This window comes from Lemur catta, chromosome 15 (assembly GCF_020740605.2).
Source record: "Lemur catta isolate mLemCat1 chromosome 15, mLemCat1.pri, whole genome shotgun sequence".
In the NCBI taxonomy this organism is placed as follows: Eukaryota; Metazoa; Chordata; class Mammalia; order Primates; family Lemuridae; genus Lemur; species Lemur catta.
The window spans coordinates 45,173,632-45,192,790 of NC_059142.1; the positions used below are offsets into that span (position 1 = coordinate 45,173,632).

General features: G+C 53.8%; 1 pseudogene; it reads left to right on the forward strand.

The window, feature by feature from the left end:
• The first annotated feature begins 12,835 nt into the window (after positions 1-12,835).
• On the forward strand, positions 12,836-17,941 carry LOC123621202 (annotated as a pseudogene).
• The last annotated feature ends 1,218 nt before the right edge of the window (positions 17,942-19,159 follow it).

A 19,159-nucleotide genomic window follows, 5' to 3' on the forward strand; every position in this document is an offset into this window, starting at 1 on the left:
GCTGTGGACCAGTTTCAGCTGCTTTCCTGTCCCCGCTCCATGCTCCTGCAAGGGTTCTTCATGTTGGCTAAATATGCACCATTTCCACACACCATCCCATTTTACAGATGAGGAGACTGAGGCTTGGAGAGGCAAAGTGACTTATTTAGGGTCCAGTGGATGATGACTTCCCAGAAAAGGCTCTCCTCACACTAGAGCACAGCCAGGGGTGGGGTGGGGGGGATCAGTCCTTTCAGCTGCCCAACCCCCAACCCCAGCATGGGCCTGTGAGCAGAGCAAGGGGACTAAGGTGGGTGTTTTCTGTCTGGGCCTGAAGGCAAAGAGGGAACCTGCCCCAGCTGTTCTCCCCTGGGGGACGGGGCAAAGCACTGGCAGGAGCCCCCCACCCCTCTTAGCCCTCTAGCTGTCAAGGATCCCCGCCTGGTGCCCACCTAACAGGAAGAGCTGGGAGAGGCTGCAGGGTGGGGGGAAGGAGGACGCAACCCCAGGATCGGAAGTGTGAACGCTGGGATTCGCAGCCCCTTCCCTCCTGAGACATGAGCCACCTCAGTTTACAGATCTCGGCCCCCAGCCCCACCCACCTGTTCATTTATTCAAAACATGACAGCTACTACTTATTGGGCATTTGTACCATGCCAAGTATTTTACCTGGCCTATCTCATTGTCCCTCACAGCCAATATTTATTGTCTGCTCTTCTGTGCCAGGCACTGTGCCCTGGGGCGGGGACTGCACACGCTGCCTGCCCTGGTGGAGCCTATGGTCCGGCGGGTGGGGCCGACCCACGCCCACCCCAGTGCCAGCGGGGCCAGGGCAAGAGTACACACGGAGGGCTCACCCCGTATGTCTAGACATTTGGAAGTTACAAATCAAGTTGGCAACTGTTAAATAAAATATGTTCTATTCTCCTACTCTGACAGAGATGCTTTGATAGTGACCTGGAAGGCCAGGTTCCAATTTAAACTCCTTGACTTCCGTGTTCCCTGCCCCGACATGGGCATGAGAAGAGCTGGCCTGGCCCTCAGCTGCCCGCTTGTCTTCCCACCCTCAGAGCCGTCTCAGCCCAAGCAGAGGTTCACCTGCACACGTGTGGACGCTCTAGTCCCTGTGTGCAAGCTGCCCATAGCTCCTGCAACCCGCTGCCACTTGGCCACCCCACTGGTGACAGAGTCCACCCTTGAGGGACATTCTGGAGTCCCCCACATTGGGAGTGTGGTCTGAAGGGGAGGATCTGGCCTTCGAGAGGGCCCCACAGAGTCCTTACCCTGTGAGGGAAGGCGCAGGCAGGGAAGTCTGGACTGGAGTCTTGCCAAGCAGGGGATCCACGGCAGGGACCCTCCCTCACCCAGGTCTAAAGGCGGAACTGGACAGACCTTGAGCAACTGATGATTTGGTCAACCACTGTACAAGAGCTGGGAGAAGCACAGGGTGCTCTGAAGCTGTGTCAAGGGGGTGACTGTTGTCCAGGGATCCCAGATGCCTCTGCAGAAGCCACATTTGAGTGAAGCAGTAAAGAATGAAGAGGCAACCAGGCCAGGGGTTAAGGGAAGGGTGTCTAGTCAGAGGGAACAGCATGTGCGGAGGCTCTGGGGCAAGAAGGCTTGTGGGGAGAACAAGGTCTGAGAAAAGACCATCATGGCTGGAGCCCAGAAAGCCAGTGGGCATTGGGCACCAGCTGAGGCCAGAGAGCTGGCAGGGGACAGAGCATGTGGGGCATGTGGCCGAGAGCTTTGGGTCACCAGGACAACAAGCTGGAGGATCCTTGGGGAGGGAGGTCTTGGGAAATGTCTGCTCCCCACCCCTGCCCCAGGCTTCTGACTCTGCCCAGGCCTTATGGGCAAATAATGTAGCAGCAGGCAGAGAAGTCCTAGAATCATCACATTTTGTCACAAGGAGCAGCTTCATAAGTCACCCATTGCCAATGAGAAAACTCCTAGAGAGACGACGTCATAATTCACCTGAGGTCACTGGCAGGTTGCTGGCAGGGCCTGGGTCAGAGCTTTGTTTGTGCAGTCTGAGGACCTACTGTGTGCCCCACCAAAGTCTGAGGCACAGCAGATGTCCTGAACACTGAGCACAGCGCGTGGTGGGCACTGCAGGTGCACTTCGGAGACGTTTCGAATGAATTAGACTTTGTCCAGAGACACAAAGACATATAGAAACAGTATCAGCCCTCTTGAGGCTCTATCTGGTTGGGGAAGGGACATAAAAAGGAGTGACAGTGGCACAGCTGATAAGCTGGGACAAGGGCCTGTCCCCAAGCCTACAGCCTCCTAGCAGGAGCCCCTAGGTCCTCCTGCAGCCTGGAGTATGTCCCCGCAGCTACTCTTGAAAAGGCCATGGTGCCCACGTGATTGCTAAGTCCGGCGGACACATGAACTGCCTGCTGTCCTGAGACACACCGCTCCTTTGCCCCAAGCAACACGGTCCTCTCCATCACTCCACCCCTCCCTTCCTCAGCTGCCCCTCTTCTGTCCACCCTGTAAATGGTGATGCCCCCAGGTTATGCCTTCCCCGAGGGCCCTCATGCCTTCCACTGTGGGGACTCAGCCACCAAGCCTGCGCATGTGTCACCCAAATCCCTATCACCAACCCAGACCTCTCTCTCCCAAGTCCCATGTGCAAAGTCCACCTGCTTGCAGGACACTGCCACGTGGATGGCTGCCAGAAATCCCAAGTGCAACCCGCCTGCAACGAAACTCCCAAACCAGCTCTTTCCCTATTTCTGAGCATGACACCTCCAGCCTCCAAGTCCCTGTCTTCTACCTTCTAAATATGTTCCACATCGGCCTCTCCCACCCTTCCTTGGTCTCTCTCATCTGGGTGAGCACAGCAGCCTCTGACAGGGCTCCTCGCCCTGTTCCAGCCTCCACCCAGCAACCATCTGACCACACCACATCCCCCAATCTCCGCACGCCAGCTGTGCCCATGCCTGTCACTCCCAGCACACGCCAGGCTGCTCCTTGCCTCAAGGCCTTTGAGTCGACAGTCCCCTCACCTATCCCCCCTTTCCCATCTCATTCCTCCTCCGCCTTGAAGCCTCAGCTCCCCAACGTGTGCAGCTCCCTCAGCACACTGAGCTCGCTGGACGCAACTGCGCTTCCGTGTCCACCTCTCCCTGCTAGGCTGCGGCCGGCAGAACATGTGCGAGCCTCACCCACTTCACAGCCAGTGCTGCTCCCTCATTCCTTCTGTTGCCAAATCCCATCCCATCCTATGGATATGCCACGTTCTGTTTATCCATTCATCAAATGACGGACATTTGAGTTGTTTCCACTATTTGGCTATTATGAATAACGTTGCTATGAACATTTGTGTACAAGTTTTTACGTGCACATATTGTCTTAGCTCAGTCTGCCATAGCACAATACCATAGACCAGTGGCTTAAACAACAGAGATTTGTTTCTCACAGTTTTGGAGGCTGGAAGTTCGAGATCAAGGTGCCAGCATGGTTGGGTTCTGATGAGGATCCTCTTCTTGGTTTGCAGACGGCCACCTTCTGGCTGTGTCCTCACGGGGCAGAGAGAGCTTGAGCTCCGGTCTCTTCCTTTTCCTACAAGGACACTAGTCTCATTTTTACGGCCTCATCTAAACCTAACTAGCTTCCAAAGGTCTCACCTCCAAATGCCATCACATTCGGGGTTGGGCTTCAACATATAAACTGGGGGGGAGACACAAATATTCAGCCCATGACTCATGTTTAAGTGTTTTCAGGTGCATACCTAGGCGTGGAATTGCTGGATTATAAGGTAACTGAGTTGAGCCTGTTGAGGGACCATCAGATTGTTTTCAGATTGACACCTGCCAGAGTGCGGGAGGGTTTCTGTTCTCGCTCCCTTTCTGCAACAGCTGTCTCGGGTCTTCGTTCTCCTCAAGCCCCTGGCCCGCCCCCCCCCAACCTTCCCACCCTCTCAGCAGAGGGCCTGCCTCCACCTCCCAGGAAAATGGAAACACCTGTCCCAGCAGTCAGCTCAGACCTCCCTCACCCCACCCTCCCCGGCCTCCTCTCCCCTGGAAGCTCAGAGCAGACGTTTCTCTAGGGCACAGCTGATCTCTGACTTTCGGGAAATATCCACGATCACTGACCGCTCCTCTGTCTTGCTCGCTGAACTGCTGTCTGGGGTTGAGGTTCCCGGGAGACAGAGATCAGCGAGCAGGAAGCTCACTGGGCATGCTCTCAGGACTGACACCTGTGTTGGGGGAGGCAGGACGGGCCCAGGGACAGTTGAGCTGTGACGCAGGCCCATGTAAGGCCTCAGCCACCCCACGGGAAGCCCTGGAGCTGGGACAGCCTCAGAGTCAGGCCACTGCCTTCCAGGGCTGGGGCAGGGAGGGCACGGATTTGGGCCACAGGGCTCTCTTCGGCCCAGGGCGCGTCCTGGAGAGAGGCTCCGAGGAGAGCTGTCAGCCTCCGACCCCCTGCAGCTGGGGCAGTTCACGTTCAGGCCTGGAGGAGGGATTCTGGGTGGTGCCCATGGCATCCGCTCTGACTTCCAACAGGCCCCTTCCCCTAACCATGGGATCGTGGTCAAGTCTCTCTCTGAAAAATCCTCCCTCAACCCCACATCCCTGCAACTTCCCGCCTTCCTCCTCCTCCTCCTCCTTCTCCCCACCAAACTTCTTGAAAGAGTCTTCCACACTCACTGTCCCCCTGCGCTGCTCCTGTTGACTCCCCAACGCTGATGCACCAACAGATGACTGAGATTCCACGTCACGTCTGTTGGGTACTTTCGGGTCTTCACAGTCATCGTCCTCTTGGGGACGCCCTGTCCTCTGCTGGCTTCTCCTGCCTTGGAAACACTCCCTTCCTCTCGGCTTGCACGATGCCGCAGCCTCATCTTCCTCCTACCTCTGACCAAGCAGCCCATTCTCTGCTGTGTGGACAGTAAGGGCAGAGCCCGTGGGGCCAGCCCTCCTCTCCCTGGCCTCCCTCCCTGGATGTCGCCGTCCACACCCACCGCATCAGTGACTAGTGAGCAGGCATGGCTGCCCATCGAAACTCTCAACCCCAGCATCCCCTTGACAACCTGATGACATCTGCTCTGGGACAGTCCCCAGTCCGAGACTGGACTCATGCTCCTCCCCACACCCGTCCTCCTCCAGGGTTTTACCTGTCCCAGGAACAGGCTCCACCGTGTCCCCAGCCAGGCAAGCCGGGACCCTGGGAACGTGGCCTGCTCCCTCCATCTCCCCCTCTCTGCCCGCCGCCCTACCTGACCTGTGTCCAAGTCCGGTCATTGCTCCTCTCTGCCGCACTCCTCCTCTCCAGCCAGGGCCCCTCCCCGGCCTCAGGGGCTAACGTCTCCCACCTGGACACTGCAGCTGCTCCCAGCCCTCCGCCTCCCACATCCTCGTGGCCCCACTCCCCCCAGCCTCATTTAAACACACACACCTGATTATATCATCGCCCTGCTTAGAAACCATCCCACCTGCCCAAGGAGAAGACCCCAAGCTTTAGCATGGCCTGCCCACCCCTCTGCCTCCTCTCGTGAAGCAGTGTGGCTCAGTGGCTGGGAGTGTGGGCTCTGGAGTCAGGCCACCCGGATTCAAATCTGAGCTCCGCCATGCTAGAGCATTCTGGGTAACTGACTCATCCTTTGTGTCTCGGTTTCTTCATCTGGAGAATAGGGATGCAACAGCAGCACCAGCCTCAGGGGGGCTGGGCAGATGACGAGATGACACCTGCAAGGTTGTGAGAACAGAGTCTGTTCGGAGTGAACATCCAGGGAACACTCACTGGGCCTCAAGCCTACCTGCTTTCTTAGTTTCTTCACTGCAGCTACACTGGCCTCCCATGGGTTTCTCAAATGTTTCATGCTCCCCCCACCCCCACCCCAGGACCTTCGCACGTGCTGTGCCCACTTTGCAGTTCTCTTTCCCTTTGCTTAGTCATCTCTTAGCATTCTGCCCAGGTAACCATTCCTCAGGCAGCTCTTCTGAGTCGTTGAAACTAAGGTCCAAAGAGGCCAAGAGACTTGTGTAACTTACATATGACGGGCTCTGCTTTCCCCAGTACTGATCTTTGGTTTGGGCAATAAGAGACAGCAAGCAAGTAATGCTCAAATTAGCTTTGTCATGGGAGCCCTGTTATGCGAATTGTCCTTGAAATCCTCCTTTTGAATATGACTTTGATTCCTCCTCATGTGCAGAGTTTCTAACTGCTGAAATGTGTGCAACATGTAGCCATAAAGAAGGGAGCTTAACACGAAGTCCTCCAGGGAGCGAAAGGTGCAGGATGCTTTCTCAGTGTCAGTGTCTTTTAAATGGTAAAGCAGAAAGAATTCCTGAAAACCTGCCACAGGGCTCTTCTCTCCCCAATCACCCAGAACATTATTTTTCAAAAAGTATATACCTGAGAACTTAAGAATTATCTGTGGGCAATAGGAACCTTTGCAGTGTAGGAAAAGATGATATTTATGTTATGTCTCCAGACCTAACCCCACGCATTTCTTCATCTGGGTGTTCATTTCTATTCTTCAAAATATCCTTTGTAATAAATTGGCAATAGTAAGTCAACTGTTTTCCTGGATTCTGTGAACCTTTTTGGCAAAGGATAGAACCTGAGGAGGGGGTTGTGGGAACCTCCAGTTTATAGCCAGTTGGTCAGAAGCACAGGTGACATCCTGGACTTTCAATTGACATCTGAAGAGGGGGCAGTTTTGTGGGACTGAACCCTTAGCTTGTGGGGTCTGACCCTAACTCTGGTTAGTGTCAGAATTGGATTGTACGACACCCAGTCAATGTCCACAGAGAATTGGAGAATTGCTTGGTGTGGGGATCCAGTGTCGGTAGTGAAGTACGAAGAATGAGAGTAGTGGAGAAAAACAGTTTGCTTTTTTATATGCAGGTAGTTTTAAAATATGTCCACAAGCTCTTTCTTCAAAAGGTGGAGTCTAAATCTCCTCCCCTTGAATGTGGGCTGCTTTTGGCGACACATCTAACTATCCATGTCGTGTGGCAGATGTGACGCTGTGTGTCTTCTGAAACCAGGTCATGAAAAGGATACCTTCTGCCTGGCACTGGCTCTGTCTCTACATCACTCGCTCTGGAGGACGCCGGCCGTCGTGCTGTGAGGACCTTCAGTCAAGTCGCGTGTGCACAGGCTCATCTGGGGAGGAACTGAGGCCTCTGACAACTCGCCAGTGTGCGAGTGAGGGACCCACCCAGAGGTGGATGCTCCAGCTCGAGTTCCATCTTCTTCCTGGCCTCTCCCCAGGTCACCTCACCGTCCCTCCTCTGAACCGCTACGTTTCTTTTCCGTATTATTGTTGCTGTGATCATACATTGTCTCATTTCAGCATCTTTCAAAAAAATGTCTCATTTCTCTGACAGGTTTCAGCAGACTCAGTGAGGATTTTCATTCATTTAGTAGCTGTCGGCCTTGTGTCCACCTCTCCCTGTCACTCAGGTCTCCCTTGGGAGCTGGCCTTCTGAGCTGTGGCTGGCCCACCAGGAAAAATGGAGGCAGGCATGTTTGGTACCCCCTGACCTGGGCACCCGTTCCCCGTCCAGGCTACAGCCGGGGATGTGCACCTGGCCCAAGGAGAGGCAGCTTATCCACAGGCTGGCCAGGCGAAGACTCTGGGCTCAGGCAAAACTCTGCCCAATCTACGACAGGCTGCACAAAGCAGAATCTCACTCTTGGTAGTTTTAAATTAGAAATATGGGAGGGCGGCATTGGAGACTAATAAACATTGTACAAATTTGAGATAGTGTTACATAAAAACTATCTAAGCCTCACATTGTGCACTAAGTTTGAAATAATGTAACTATGTCAAAATAGGAAGCCTGAGCTGCCTGGAATCCTGGTCTGGATCTTGGGAAGCCTAGAAGTGCAAGATCTCTCCTCTTGCTTTACTGTCAGCTTCCTGTTTATGTCCAACGCTAAATAAAAAACCAACACCCCATCCCATTATAGTCTTTGAGCTGGCATGTGGAGTTTCCGTCCTTGTGACTTAACCATGTAACTAAAGAGCTTGGTACTGTACGTGGCCCATAGCTGATGCCCAGTAAACAACAGCAGCCAGCACCCTCCCCATCAGTATTGTTCTTACTGTTATTGACTCTCGGACAGTAATCATGGGTTCTACTTCCCTGTCTCCCTATACCCTACAGCAGGGAAGCCTAATGGCTAGGAGGCTTGGGAGTCTAACAGTCCTGGGTTCAAACCCTAACTCGTAGTGTTGGATGTGTGGTCTACGTTCTTGGAGCCATTTCTTTATCTGTCAAATGATGATGGTCCCATGGATTCTTGGGCTAAATGATACAAGGCTATAAAATGTCCAGCCTAGGGCTTAGCACCAAGTAAGCAAATTGTAAATGGTGGCTGCTGCCACTGCTGCTTCTTGTGATTATTACTATTCAGTCTTCTGCTTTAAACTCAGTAAATGTTTTCTGTTGAGATAGGGTCTTGCATTGTGGCATGGGCTAGGGTGCAGTGGTATCATCATAGCTCACTGCAACCTCAAACTCCTGGGTTCAACCGATCCTCCTGCTTCAGCCTCCCCAGTAGCTAGAACTATAGGCACATACCACCATGCCCAGCTAATTTTTCTATTGTTTGTAGAGACAGGGTCTCACTGTGTTGCCAAGGCTGGTCATGAACTCCTGGCCTCAAGCCATCCTCCTGCCTCAGCCTCTCAAAGAGCTGGGATTACAGGCATGAGCCACCTCGCCTGGCCTTCAGTAAATGTTTGATGGCTCACTGAAGTCAACACACAGAGAAAGACACTCGTTTTTCATTCTTAGTGAGGAACTTTGGGAGGTCACTGGAGCAGGCATCAAGACAACAGGTGTGTGTCTTGCCCAGCACTGGTGAATGGATCGGCCAGGTGGGGAACTGAGGGCCGTTCACTTTGCCAGACCCCTCACCAGCATACATGCGGGGCTGCTCCCCAGCCGAACGGCTGGGGCCGCTGGGGCTTGCTGTGCTGTTCTTCCGTGATGTGCACAGCTCTTCGTCTCTTATTGAACTGCCAGCATTCATTCAGTTAGGTAGAGTGTCAATTCTTGTTCATTCAGGTTTTCTTTTACACACTAATGTGCTTAACACTCACCGACTTGCTAAATGTGATTTATTAATGACTTTTTAAAGATGGAGCAGAGGAACCCTTGCATCTTCTGCAGAGTTGCACTTCCATTACCACTTGGAACAAGGCAGCCATGGATCTGCGTTGGGTGAGGCAGGAAGTGGGTGGATTTGGTGCTGGGCGGTGCTGGGGGTGCGGGAGGGTCAGGAGTGGCCAGGGCAGAACGTGTGACTGGAGAAGCAGCCCCTCCAACGAACGCGTTTTCTGAGAGAAAGGCTGCAGGAGGGCTGTCTTGGGAAATTACTGCTCCCACACGTTCTTCTTTACCTTACCCCCCAGCACCTCCCCACTAGCTATCCAAGGGTTGGCATTTTTAAAAGGAAAACACAAACAAAAAGCCCAATGTGAATTTTCCAGCTTGAAAGGGTGGAGAACTCCCTACCAAGACAGGACACACATTCACACAGGAGATTGAGGGCCTGGGAAGAAAGACAGGACTCGGCCCCACAGCGCAGGGAGGCTCAGCGATCCAAACATTCTGGCAACCCCACTGACTCTATGAGAGGGGCCAGAAGGTGGACGACCCCCTGTGGGCAGGAGGTCAAGTATGTCACAAATGACTGGTTCTTGATGAACCAGGGGAGAGCCCCAGAACAACTGTATGTGAGCATGATGTTTTCAGGTTCCCAGAGGCTGATCAGACTGGGCAATGAGGCAGGGGAGCCCCTGGGAGTCCTCTGCCCACACCGCCCTTGGGGGAGTGTTGGCCAGCACCAGGGATTCCGGCCTCAGTCCTGTTTTCCTTTCCTGTGGCTCTTGTTAGGTGTAAATAAATATTTAACTAGTTACATTTTAATTTCTTACCATATGGGTGGAATTGGCAATGGATACAGTTTAGTACGAGAAAAATAAGTCTCTTACAAGCAATGCTGAGAAGCCAATGTTAGAGAATTTATTGACAGGCTGCCTGAGGCAGGCTGGGGCACTATGCTTCCTCCTCCTCCTTCCCCTCTTCCTCCTCCGGTGCTTCAGCTGACTCCACCGGTGTGGTCACCACAACTTCCGTGAGCTCCCTGGGATAGGAAGACAATGCCAAGGCTTTCACTCTTGAAAGGAGCAATTAAACTTTTCATTATCCCTCATTTTAGATACGATTCTAAATTGTCCCCAGCCATTTACCCTGCATCCTTGTGGAAAATCTCCTCCTCATCAGAAGACTCCTTGTCGTGTAGCTTCTCTGCCATATTTTTCTGGCGTGTGGCATTGAGAGGTCTGTACATATCCCTAAGCCAAAGTGGCCGCCATCCCCCGAAAAAGCCCCTTGGGGGAAACACACACACACACAAGACAATTAGTGATTCCTGCCATGTTCCAGGTCTCTCACGATGTACATCTCTGGTCTTATTAGGACTAAACGCGTACCTTGGTCCAAAATCACAGTGAGCAACATCACTACAGACCTGGGATCCTGAAAATAATTCCATGTGTGCTGGATTCCAGAAGCTCTCCATGTCTGTCCAAGAGGGACCCACAGTGTCACTGGGGAGACCTTTGTGCATGGCTTGGCGTGGAGTGCAGGCAGGATTTTCAGCCCCACTTACCCCCTTGGCCAAGTGATCTTGTGCAGTCAACAAACCACACAACCATACAGGGCAGAAGTGTTTTACTCTATCCAGAAGCATGTTACATCAGTCCCTTTCCAACTTAGTCCCACATGCAGCATTTGCTGGGGAGCGAGGGATAAAGTGCTTCTATTTTCCCAGAAGCTTTGTCCTATAAGTTGAGTCACATCAAGCAAATGCCTGGGTGTAGCTAGCAAAGTTATCTGTCTTACAGATTTTCATACTGCAGGCTGTCACTGGGGAGTGAGCTGTGAAATCAGTTTAAAGGACAAAATATTCTTTTTGAATATGAACAGAATGGAAACAAATCAGAGTGCATTGTTTTAGAAACTACTTATGTCTACACAGCATATGTGTATTGTTTCTGATATAAAATGCAGCTCACAGCCCAAGTACAGCACAAAAAATGGAGAAGCCCCCAGCTGGAAAGAGACCACTCTCTTTCTGATACTCACTAGCAGTGTGACCATGGGGCAAGATAATTTCCCTTTCTCTGTCTCTATTTCCTTCTGTTGGAACTGTCATCTCATAATTCACAGGAAGTTGAGCTACACCCTCCTTATATGGCTCTGGAGGCTGAGTGGGGGCCTGCTGCATGGCTGGAGAAGGTTTAACCTCTCTAGTGCGTTCTGAAGTTACCGTAAATTCCTCGTCCAAAGGATTAATGGTGACTTCACTCAGGTTTGGATGCTGAGTCTGAACTTGGTCTGAATGCGGAAGTGTCACCTCAGGATGCTTTAAAGAAGGAGTTGGGGTGCTCTGGAGGCTGAGGTGTGGCTTCTTGCTGGGCTACAGAAGACTCAAACATTTCAGGGGGATCATGAAGTGGGGCAAAGGGATCAGACTGGATTGCAGAAAATTCAGCCTGTTCAGTGGAAACTGCAGACTGAGCAGTGCCCTCCCACTGGACTGGGTAAGGCTCAGCATTCGTAGTGGGCTCTGCTGTAGTTATGGTAATGTCCAAATCCACATGGTTAACTGTGGTTTTAGGCAACACTGAAGGACCTCTGAAAATCTTAGACAGATCTAGAGGTGACAGAGTAATTGCATCACCAATCGGACTGAAAACCGAGTAGGATGCTGGGGGCTGAGTTGCGTGCTGTTGCTGGCCTGGAGACGGTCCAATACCCACAGGGGGCTCTTGAGGTAATGCTGAGATTTCCCGCTGGCTTGGAGATGGTTCCTCAGGAAGCTCTTCAGGCTGAGTTGGGACCCCTTGATGCACTGGAGAATGTTCATCCTTTTCAGGGAAGTTGGGCTGCTGAAATATAACCTCTTCTTGGCCTTTCAAAGGTTTAAACTGCTGAGGGGCCACTGCCTAATGTTGTCCATGGAGCCCAAGAAATGGCCCATTCCCAGTCATCCCTGTGGGCCCTTGGGATCTGCTTGTAGCGGTGCCTGGCTCCGCCCCACTGCCGCACACGGGGCCCACTCTCTGGCCCTAGGCTCCCACTTGACCAAGGCCTGCAAGTGTAAAGTGCCCAAGGCACGGTCCTGCCAACACCCCCTTTCTTGCCCTTTACCACTTATGACCTATTGTTCCGAGTTCATTTGAAAGAGAGATGTCACTTGTACGATGGAAAAAAACCATACAACTACATCCAGCAGAGAATAAGCGGGCCCCTGAGCTTCGCGCGCGCGGGGCTGACGGGCGAGTTACATGCAGGGGACTGTCCAAGGGGACCTCAGGGTGCTCCCTTGGGTAAGATGTGGGTTAAACAAGGTATGTTTTTTCTGAAAGCGCCAGGCTGAGGCTCCAATTTGGGCCCGGGCTCTGCCAGCCTGGCTGCGCGGATGCCCTCGGGGGGATGGGGCACGGATAGGGCAGGCGTCATCGGTCCCACTCACAAGCCGACACTTTCCGCTGAGGGAGGTGAGGTGACAGTCCAAATGTCGCGCAGATGATGCAGAGGCCGAGTGAGGTCGGGAACCCAGAAGCCTGGATCTGGTCTGACGCAGACCTGCGGGAGGCGGGCGGGACGGACGCGTTCCGGCTGGCAACTCAGGTCCGGAGCCACCTAGACCGCGCGCAGGCTCCGGGCCACCTCAACCGCCGGCTGCCGGGAGCGGCTGGCCCCGCCCCAACGGACGGCAGCCGGGAGGGGCCGGCCCCGCCCCGTGGCCTTCCTGGCTCCGCGATTGGCTCTGTGGGACGGGGGCGGGGCCGGAACGCGGAGCCCACGTGATGGCGTCAGGCGCCGCGAGCGCCGCCTCGGAGGCTGAGGGAGGGGCTGTCGCGGCCGGTAGCGCCCCCTGCCCGCTCCCACTCCGTTTGGTGAGTTAGGGGTTGGGGGGCGAGGAGGGTAGCGGAGGGGCGGTGGGCCTCCAGCTCTCTACCGGATCCCAAACCCTTGGTTGCCTGAGACTCTCCGGCTTCGGAGCCCTCAGCCCTTCCCAGCCCGCGCCGGGCCCCACTCGGACCCCGGAGTTCGGCCCGCACTTCCACCGCTGGTCCGTCCCCTGCGTCTTCTCCCACCCGTGACCCAACCGCCGCCGTCACCCCATCCCCTCACCACCGGTCTTTCAGCTTCACTCGTGACCCCCACTTATCCCCGTTCCAACCTCCATCTCGGCCACGTCCTTTAGGCTCGCTGTCGCACACCTCATCCTCATCCCCGCACCCCCCTGGCAATGCTGATGCTCCACGCAGACCTCCCCTAGACCCACCGTTCTGGTTTCCCCTTTTCTGGCTCAGCTTTCTTATCCCAGTCTCCCACACGCCCTGCCCAGCTCCCCAAGATCTGCTCATCCCAGACACCCTGCCTCTGCCCCCTTTCATTTAAGACCCACCTCCAAAGTGGGTGCCCTGTTGAGTTTACCCCTTTCTTCTGGATAATTCCCATCTCAGCCTTAGTCCAAGTCTTATATGTGTCTGTCTTGTCCTCACAGACTCGGCCCCTAACTTCCTAGCCCACCATATACTTCCTTCTGTCTCCAGCCATCCTGAAGATACCTCATCCCTAAGTCTTTGCTACACTAACCCCCAACTCTTCCTGTCTCCATTCTTACCACCCTTACACAATCTTATTACAAAGGAGATCTCGGTGTCCTTTTACCTCTGCTGTCCCCACCACAACTCTTCACCTGAACTCTGTCTCCATTCTTCCCTTGACCCAGCTCCCATTCAATCTGAGAACTTAGTGCAGAATCCTCTGCCACTCCCACCAGGTGCCCCTCAACTGCCAACTCTAGGTGCTTGCTCAGAGCTGGGCAGTTAGAGACTGAGCAGCTTGATTGGTGCGAGCAGGGCCCCAGGTGGTAAATAAGTGTGGAGGTGCAGAGAGCCCTCCCCCCACTCTTGGGTCAAGCAGGGGGTTTTGCTGGTGTCTAGTCCCTTGTACCTGTCCCCAGGGATTGTGCTTCTGGCATTCATATTAAATTACTTGTGCCGGCTGCTGGAATCATTCAAATACTTTGAAGGTGAGAGACAGCCACTCACCCGGCTGGCTCAGCCTGGGGCAGTGGAAGCCATCACTCCCTTTTGGCTAGTGTTCTGGCCCTCGGGGAGGTTCTGTATGGGGTTAACCCTTGCCCATGTGCCTTGTCCTGACACTTGTAAAGGCGTCTCCCAGTGCTCCTCCATGCTGGAGCTGATTACAGATCAGTCCCAACGCAAAGCACAGGGGCCGCAGTGGGTGCCAGAGGCACTATTACATGTGAAGAGTATGGGTGAGTGGGTCCTGGGGAGCTGAGGCCTAGGTGGGTACAAGAGTCTGTTGCATCGCTGCTTCTTTTCACAGGTGTGGGATTATTGAGTTTTGGCTATTTGGGTTCCATGAACACAGGAGTCCAGTTGTCTCAGAGTAGCTGAGGCAGAGGGACATTCCTGAGGAACCCCAGTCCCATACTCAGGTATTTATAGTTTGCCGGGGGCTTTTTGGTGCACCTTTCCTCTGAATTCTGCTATCTTAGCTTCTGGAGGGTCAACCATTTGACTGCAGTTGCAAAGAGCCCCGAAGAAGATTGTCTTTCCTTGCCATTTACAGTTTCATTCCTTTGAAAACTGAATGCTGTTCTACTTTTAATATCCTCCCACTAAGGCGCAATCTCTGAATGGTTTTCAGCCTTGCTGGCAGCTTGGTTTAATGGAAGGAGCTGCACGGTGGCCCCACCATTGAAGGGTTGTTTACCTCAACTTTCCACAGTCTGTGGAATGAAGGTACTTGCCCTGTGCTTTGTTTTTATTTTATCAGCAACTCATTCAACAGTTATTTTTTGAGCACCGCAGTGTGCCAAGCACTACTCTAGGTACTGGAAATGCAGTGGTGAAAGGCAGTCGAAGATCCTGTTTCATTCACTAGAAGTGGGGTCGTCAGAATCCTATGGGATATGGGGCAAGAATATGGGAGAGATGGGTGTTATTGGAGAAGGAAGGAGGGAGGAAAGAAAGATACCTGGTGTTCACCAACTTCGCAATTCTGCCCTCACCCGCTAGCCCTTGTTCTGGGAATCACAAGCTAGAAGTTTCTGACCCTTCATCTGGTATTTAATTTCATTTAATTGCTTCAAAGGCCTAATCCCTCCCCATCACCCATCCCACCCTTCACAGGACATTTGTCCGGAAATCCAGCCATCCTCAGGTGGAAAGAGATGCGGCTTCCTCATTCAGTATTCACACGTCTTAACGATCAGCTGCCTTTCTGAACCAGGAGATAACGTTGTCATTCTTTTCCAACTGAAAAAACATGACTCATCAACTGGTACAGCAGCTGGATGGCTTCAATGCCAGGCTGTTGTTCCAAACAGCCAGGTAGGCAGGCAGTAGAGGGAAGGCCGTGGGGACTGGCTGAGAAGTCTCTAAAGAGCAGAGGTTGCTGTTCACTGGTGGACTGAGTGTTGCGAAAGCGCTGAAGCCAGGCCATCCATTTCTTCTTCTCATGTAAGTCTCATCTTAGTCATTCTTCTCTTTTCTCTCTTCCGTGGTCTCCGGAGGTGGGGGGGTTGGCCTCACACAGAAGTGACAGGAGGGAAGGGGGTGAGTGTGGTGATCGGGACATGGAGATAATCTTCTGAGTGCTTTTATTTGCTCAGTGAAATACAAGGAGCAAGGTCAACTGCAGAGGGGGAGGCACTCAAAAAATATCCACATCTGGCTTTCAGAAGCCCCGTTTGACAGTGCCCACGTCTGGCCATTCTGGGGGCAGTTGCTGTGTCCACGCCCACCACAGGACATCAGGCACCAGAGGTTGCCTTGGGCAGTAAGGGGACAGGCCCACACTCTGACATGCCTCTTTCTGCCTCCAGGGCTGTCCAACCCATTCCAAGGCCTCATGAAACTGGGCACAGTGGAGCAGCGGGGGGCAATGGCATCTGGAAGGAACTCTTCTGCGAGCTCTCCCCACTGGAATTCTACCTCTACCTGAGCGACAAGGAGTGCACCCGTGTGGAGAACTGCTCCCTGCTGCGCTGCGAGGCTGTGGGGCCGGCCCACAGTGACGGGCGCTTCGAGCTGGTGTTCTCTGGCAAGAAGCTGGCCTTGGAGCCTCAACCTAGGATGAAGCCGAGGACCAGCTAGACTGGCTGGACCTCATGTGGGAGGCCCTGCAGAAGGCCCGGCCTCAGCCGGAGGATGAGTGGGTGAACATTGAGTACCCGGACCAGCCTGAGGGGCCCCCTGAGGTGCCCCAGGATGGCCGCCCCTCTCACCCGGATCTGGGCACGCAGTTTGACTGGTCATCTGCCCAAGTTCCAGAGCCAGACGCTATTAAGGAGTCCCTTCTGTATCTGTACATGGACAGGACCTGGGTGCCCTATATTTTTTCCCTGTCCTTGGTATCTTTGAAATGGTTCTGAGTGAGAAACAACGAGAAGATGCTAAGCGACAGCCATGGCATTGAGACCATCCGAGACATCCTGCCAGACGCGAGCCTCGGGGGCCCGTCCTTCTTTAAAGTCATCACGGCCAAGGCCGTCCTGAAGCTGCAGGCTGGGAATGCCAAGGAGGCGGCCCTGTGGAGGGACCTGGTCCGCAAGGTCCTGGCGTCCTACCTGGAGACAGCTGAGGAGGCAGTGACACTCAGCGGGAGTCTGGATGAAAACTGTCAGGAGGTGCTGAAGTTCGCCACGCGGGAGAACGGCTTCCTACTGCAGTACCTGGTGGCCATCCCCACGGAGAAAGGCCTCGACTCCCAGGGCTGCTTCTGTGCAGGTGCTGACTTGCTCTCCGGCCACCCATACCCTGCCAGCCAGCCTCGCTCTGCCTCCTGCGGGGTCCTGATTTAGGCTCTCCACCCTTCCTGCCTCCCTGCAAATGCCCCGTCCCTCCCCTGGGATGGGGCAGCACATGAGGCTTGACCTGTGGCCTCTACTCCGCCCCAGCACGCACTGGGGCTGGCTCTCCTGCTCATAGGCAGGGCGCCCTGCTCTCCTTCCCCTCCCGCCCCCTCCTGCTGGGGGGTGGGACCTGGGGTGGCAGCTGTGCTACCTGCTGCTGCTCTGGGAGTCCCACCTCCTTCATCTTCTTATTACTGTGCTGTTGCATTCTTTCAGAGCAGGGGCATGATATCCTTCCAAATATTTCTGCAAACTTTTGCAAGTAGACACAATTTTTTAAATTACAAAAAGGGGCTCATGCTATTCAGTGCTGTCCAACGGAACTTTCTGCTATGAAAATGTTCTGGATCTGCACTGTCCAGTGCCGTAGCTATGAGCCACATGTAGCTACCGTGGGCTTAAAATGTGGCTAGCATTGACTAAGGAACTGAATTTTCCATTTCCATTTATTTAAATTTAAAGGGTCCCATGTGGCTCATGGCCACTGTATTGGACAGCACCTCTGTATGTATCATTGACCCTTGAATAATGCAGGGGTTGGGGTGCTGACTCCCCCTTACTCCGTGCAGTCAAAAATCCACATAATTTTTTTAAGGGGCCCTGGGGTCCAGCTGCCTCTGGCTCAGGTCGCCTGGGGGAACACTGCTGAGCTGCAGGTGTCTCCCCAAAGCCTGCACTGGCCCCGTGGCCTCCAGAAGTCAGCACACTCCCTGGCCTGGTCTGCACCCATCCCCGGCTCCTGTCCTCTGGCTTGCTCGATCTATTCACATGTTGTGCCCAGCCTCCCCAGTGCCACCGCTGCCAGCTCTGCTCCAACTGCCCCTGCCCCATTCTCTACCTCCTGCCGCTCCTCCAGGAAGCCTTCCTCAGGGCCTAGCACCTGTGGGTTAAAACAATTCGCACCCCCTTCCTCTGTGCGCCCCCTCCCTGTGTACGTCATCTGTACTTCTTTTTCTTTTGAGACACAGTCTCGCTCTGTTGCCTGGGCTAGAGTGCCGTGGCGTCAGCCCAGCTCACAGCAACCTCCAACTACTGGGCTCAAGCGATCCTCCTGCCTCAGCCTCTCAAGTAGCTGAGACTACAGGCATGTGCTACCATACCCAGCTAATTTATTCTATATAATTTTAGTTGTCCAGCTAGTTTCTTTCTATTTTTAGTAGAAACAGGGTCTCGCTCTTGATCAGGCTGGTCTCAAACTCCTGAGCTCAAATGATCCACCCACCTCAGCTTCCCAGAGTGCTAGGGTTACAGGTGTGAGCCACCGCGCCCGGCCAGCCCTTACCTGTACTTCTTAAAAGAATCTCCCTCATGCGGCCTTGCCAGATAATTTTCGGTCTATACACCTGCCTCCCGCAGAGACTTCTCATTCATCTCTTGCTGCTGGAGCCTGGCACACAGAAGGGCCAAGTGAAGGTTGATTGAATAAATGAATGAACGTGTCAATTGTTGTATCTTTGAAGCTCCCCCCCCACCACTGATTACTCTGTGGCGGTTTCTACGCGGGCATTCCTTCCCCTGCAGCCCCTAAACGCTGGTGGGCTCCCTCCCCTCTGCTCAGGTCACTCCGCCCCCTCCCCAAGCAAGCTCACCCACCCTGACAGCTTTAACTTCAGCACTTATGCTGCCAGACCCCAAATCCACCACGCAGCCCAGAGCCCTGAGTCCTGAGCCCCAGGCATACCTCCCACTGCTCCCTCTTTGCTTGTCTTTTTCTGTCCTTCCCACTGTCTGTCTTTCCTACAAACATTAAGCTCCATTGGAGCAGGAATCTTGTCTGTCTGATGGACCAATGCATCCCCTGCACCTGCCCGGACTCGGAAAATATTTGTGAAATAAATGAATGAATGACTCTCCCTCTGAGGTCCTGTGAACACTTGAAATACAACATACCCCCACAACTTACTTCTCCTCTCTTTGCCACTTCTCTCCTCCTCGTCCCCAAATTTAGAAATCCCGGAGTCACCCCAGATGGCTCCTTTCCCCACATCAGCCAGTCACTACGTGGCCTGGATTCCACCTCTGAGCTTTCCCATCCCCACCTCACTCCAGTTCCTCCTAGTTCCTTTCCCATCCCCACTTCACTCTAGTTCCTCCCGCCACATGGCCCACCTGGACCTCCTCACCTCCTCCTCGGGGCAGCTGGGTTCCTGCCTGTGCCTTTGCTGCTGACCACATTGCCACCTGAATGCTTTTTCTAAAACGTCAGTCTCATTATGTCAACTCCGATGTAAAGCCC